The following is a 5,191-nucleotide window of genomic DNA, read 5'->3' as shown; positions in this document are numbered from 1 at the left end:
TTTCACAAGGGATTGTTGTTTAAAATAACTGGTGTGTGATTGTAAGGGAAGTGATCAGATGGATGACCTCTGAAGCCTTCAAACTGAAAGGCCTCTCTGAACAAGTCCGAAACGACTTCGTCAAAGACGCTGGAGAAAGGCTACAGGCATGTTTGGTCAGAGAGGGTGAGGAAAAGGCCAGAAGAGAAGTAGAAGAGAAAGATCGCCTGGAAGAGGAGCAACACCTTAGAGAAGATGAAGAAAAGCCTGTTACTGCTATTGAAGCTGAGGCAAAAGAAAAATCCGACGCTAAAGAAGCAGCACGCATAGCTGCAGAAGAAGCTGCAAAGGCTAGCACTAATGATCTAACTTAGGGGGAGCAATCAAACTTTGGCTTCGCCCCTCTGGTTCTGAAAACTTTGGAAGAACTGTAGAAGGAGCAACAAGTTGTGCGAGCACGATTGGATCACCAGGACTCCGTCAACAACAACATTCAGAACCTGCTGACTCAACTGCTCCAAAGGATGCCTCTTCCTCCAAACCCTTAGGCACTTAGGCCTCTTTTGTTGTTTTCTTCTTATGTTTTCTGCTATGTGCTCTCTTTCTGAATTGCTGCCTATTTGTACCTATTTTTCTCATATATATATATGAATTATGTTTCTCACTTTATTTTCTATGTCTTTTTGAGTCTGACAAAAAGGGAGAGAACTAATACAGCTCTGATGAAAATATATATCTAAACCTCTTGATGCACTGCGAACATTAATATCTTAATGCTTTATGAGAACTAAAGTTATGCAAGATAACAACTAAGGTATAAACTAGCTACCACACAAGGAAGGGAAATCTGATGATCCATCTCAGGGGGAGTCCTTGTTCATCTGACTCTAAGATATTATTTTGATTACTTCACTATTTCATCATCACTCTGACTTTTTTGTCATCATCAAAAAGGGGGAGATTGTAAGAACAAATTTAGTTTCTACAATGTATCTCTAAGATATTGATGATAACAAAGGATGAAACAAAAATGGTACCCTAACGAAATTTTTCTAAGTATGCAGGACTATAATCAAAATAGTCAGATAGACACTCATCAGATACAAAAACAAGTTCTGAGATGCCTTTTAGATGATATGCAAGCAGAAGCTCTGACTCTAATTAACGCAAGCGTAAACTAACAAGAGACATCAGATGCTCTGAAGCGGAAGAATGTCTCTAGAATCTGAAGCCTTGCGCTCTGATGAAATCAAGTGAAAAGAAACTCTGAAGACAGTCAGCGACAAACATCTTTTAAAGATACACTTGCTTAATGAAGATTTTGATATTTGAACCTTCTGAATCAGAATACTTAGATTTGAAGGAATTCACTTATGGAAAGAATCTATTTCAAGAAGAATTTTATGGCGCCCCAAATATTGCTTTGGAAAGAACACAGAGATTAATGATATTAACATCCTTCAACGGTCTTCTCATTACTCCTATATAAAGGATGGAACGCCTCTCTAAGAATACACCAAAAACATATGAATATACAACACTCTTATCAATATTCATTCTCTCACACGAGCTGCTGCTCTAAAGTGTGAACAATTCTTTGCTTTTACCTTGTGTAGTTTCTTCTTACCTAGAAGCACTAAGCATTACTGTAAATATTTTTACTTGCTGAAAAATCTCCTCAAGTGACTTGTGAAGTCTGTAAACTTGAGAGGGCTAAGATATCTTTATTCTTAGACGATTGTTTGTGTAATCTTTCGAGATTAGTAGATTAAGTCCTTTTTAAGGCAAAATCACCTTGGCCGGGTGGACTGGAGTAGCTTTGAATTTCAAGCGAACCAGTATAAAATTCAGTGTTGATATTATTTGTTTCTGAGAGCGTTTCTTTTCCAAAGGTTTTTATTATTGGTGAAACAATTCAAACCCTCGTTTCTTGTTTTTCTCTACCTTCACTAACACCTTCCCTCTGTGTAACCAACCCCCTTACCTATAATCTTTGGAATTTTATTAGTTTTGATTTGAAAACTTCTTATCTTTGGGTTTCGTTCGTACTTTTCCCTTTTCCTTTGGAAACAATAAAAGCGCGGCGGCGACTCTGGTTTTATTGATGTTAAGTTTATCCATAACTTAATGGTCATGAATTTACCGCTACAGAAATTAAGTGGCGACACTGCTAGAGAGTAGTCCTTAGTGGGTTTAGCCTACTCTTTTTATGTGTATATATTTGTATATTTGTTTGTGTCATATAATCTGCTTGTTGTGCTTGGTTATCTCTGAGTGGTGAAATAAGTTCTAACCCGGACTTAAGTGCAATTAAGGTAGGAGGATGGTATAGTCATGTTCGACTTGTGTGGAGTAGTCCTTAACAGGTTGGCTTGAGACCCGTCTATGATAACATGAAATAATATCACATTTTTGGACTTGATTTAATTAAATTATAGTGTTATTTGATTCGATTTATTTTATATTATTCGATATTACTTGGTATTCTATTATTATTTATTTCAGGTAACATAAACTGAAGCATGTGTGAAAAGGAAAGAAAAGGGGTGCAAAAAAGAGGATTCTCTAGGAAAAGCATTTCACTAAAGCCCAACCCACGCTAACTACAAGGAAAATGGCCTGTGACGACCGCCACACTCATGTGACGAGCGTCACGCCCCTCTACTTAGTGTTACGAGCGTAACACATGGTGTGACGGACGTCACACCCCCCACTCCTATTTTTCTGCCTTTGACGCGCGTAACAGAAGCACTTCTCCCCTATTTCTCCGCTTGACTCGTTGACGCGTTAGAAACCATACTGAAGGAACTTTTGGGAAACGGTTACTTTATGGAGGAATATAAATAGACCTCAAGGGATCCAATTGAAGCTCTCCTCTCTCTGCCGTATCTCTCCACGATGTGCAATATTTTTACAGCAATATATTTTCTTCAGCATTTTATTTTCTTTGCTTTTGCTTTTCTTTTCTTTGCTAGCTTAATTTACTAAGCATTCAATTTATTTTCTCACAATAGTTTCTACACCGGAAACTATTGTGTATTTTTCACTGGATCTAACCTTACGTCGGATCACAGTATTTTTATTTCTTTGTTTTTACCTGTCTGCTCAAGAACTGTGAAGAACAAATCCAACCGACTTGTGGTGGAGTGTTCGAGCATCGAAGCTAGGAACAAAACCAAGATTTCTAGTAACTTACCAGGTTCATTAATTAATTGAGCTATTGTTTTAATTTACATATGCTCTGTGCTGCTGTTTATATATATTGTATGTTTGATATGGCTGTATTTATGCATGATTATTGTTTATGCGTGTTTGCCATGTCCGACTAATTAATTTAGATATTGGTATGTAAAGTAAGTGGAATAAAGGAATCAAAACTAGTTGGTTTAAATTTGTTTCAAAATTTAGTCACTCTTTTTATGGTCTCAATTTACAGAGTTAATACCAAAGTTTTCGTACGAGAGTAAAAGACATAAAGAAGTTAAAATCAATAGAACGACAGTTTGAGCTTTTAACTGGACATTGTAAATTGAACATTAACTTTAAATCAGGGCGAAAGCAATTTTTAAAGTTAATTAAATCCTAATCATTTTCAAAAATTATTTTTAAAGGTTAAATGTGAGGACGAGAGTTAAGCATTTAAGTTTAATCATATAGTCTAAGTCAACAGAGCGAGAGTTTGAGACGAGGGCGTTTAAACGGTTAGTATTTTCTTAAAAAGAGTTTCTATAGATTCTATTGTTTTCAAAAAGGGATTTTAGATTTAACTAAATAGTGAGAGCGTACGTTAATATAAATTCATAGTCTGATTTAACAGAGCGAGAGTTTGAGAAAAGACTTTTAATTAATAGTGTCTACTAAAAAGACTTATTTTAAAACTAAGAAACCAACGAAGATTTGATTCCCTAATTACGACGAACTACATACCGATATCCGCGTTATTTGATATTTAATCTAGATCCAATTTTAGTTTTACTTTTCCCCCTAATCATCAAAGGATCATCCGCCTTAGCTTTACGAAGTAACCTTAGAAAAACGGTATATCGATTCATTAAGTCCCTGTGGGATCGATATCTTTTAAAACTACGCGATTAGACTGTGCACTTGCAGTTAATACCCCAATAGACTCATAAAGTCGCGATCAAGTTTTTGGCGCTGTTGCCGGGGACTTTTATTTAGTCGATATCGTAAGTCTTTTGTTACGCTGTAGAGACTAAGGCAACTTTTATTTTTCCCTTGTATTTCGTTGATTTGTATGCCACACACTCGCTCACAAGGCGAACCGTATTACTTACGAATCAACGACGTCGAACGATATCTCCGAGTCTTACAACGAATTCGGGAGTATCGTGCTGCAAACAATCTTCCTCCAATCGAAATTCCTGATCTCAAAAATCTCCTTCTTTCGCCGATACCCGAGATGGCAGAACCAGCTCGTGCTCTTCGAGATTACGCTGCTCCATCGCAAGATGAGCCGCATTCGAGTATTGCTCCACCTGCAATCGAAGCAAACAACTTCGAACTTAAACCTTCACTGTTGCAGGCAGTGCAACAGAACCAATTTTCTGGAAATCCTACCGAGGATCCAAACCTTCATTTATCCATATTTGTCCAATACGCTGATCTTGTTAAAGCTAATGGTGTCACTTCAGAGGCAATTCGACTTCGTCTCTTTCCTTTCTCGTTAAGAGATAAAGCTAGAAGATGGCTTCAGTCTTTTCCCTCCAACTCAGTCACCACATGGAATGAGTTGAAGAAAGTCTTTCTTGCCCGATATTTTCCTCCAAGCAAAACAGCTATGTTAAGAGCCCAGATAAATGGATTTAAGCAGAAAGATAACGAGTCTCTTTTCGAAGCATGGGAAAGATACAAAGACATGATGAGACTTTGCCCACACCATGGTTTAGAGGACTGGTTAGTAATTCATACCTTCTATAATGGTCTCTTGTACAACACAAGGTTGACAATAGACGCCGCCGCAGGTGGTGCGCTTATGGATAAACCTTACGCTGACGCTTATCAACTTATCGAGAGCATGGCCCAAAACCATTATCAGTGGGGAAGCGACCGAACAATGGTAGAAAAACCTCAAACAAAAGGGGGCATGTACGAGATAAGTAGCCTTGATCATGTTAATGCAAAAGTGGATGCTCTTGCCCAGAAAATTGAAAGTTTAAATGTATCACCTCCAGCCACCGTGGTTGCTGTAACT

General features: G+C 37.6%; 1 non-coding gene across 1 annotated transcript; it reads right to left on the bottom strand.

The window, feature by feature from the left end:
• Window positions 1–4,777: 4,777 nt before the first annotated feature.
• On the bottom strand, window positions 4,778–4,884 carry LOC127116081 (small nucleolar RNA R71). The gene has a single exon (XR_007801066.1). It is a non-coding gene; the product is annotated as a small nucleolar RNA R71 (small nucleolar RNA).
• Window positions 4,885–5,191: the final 307 nt, after the last annotated feature.

Source organism: Lathyrus oleraceus, chromosome 1, assembly GCF_024323335.1.
Source record: "Lathyrus oleraceus cultivar Zhongwan6 chromosome 1, CAAS_Psat_ZW6_1.0, whole genome shotgun sequence".
In the NCBI taxonomy this organism is placed as follows: Eukaryota; Viridiplantae; Streptophyta; class Magnoliopsida; order Fabales; family Fabaceae; genus Lathyrus; species Lathyrus oleraceus.
This window is presented reverse-complemented; position numbering and strand designations above follow the sequence as displayed.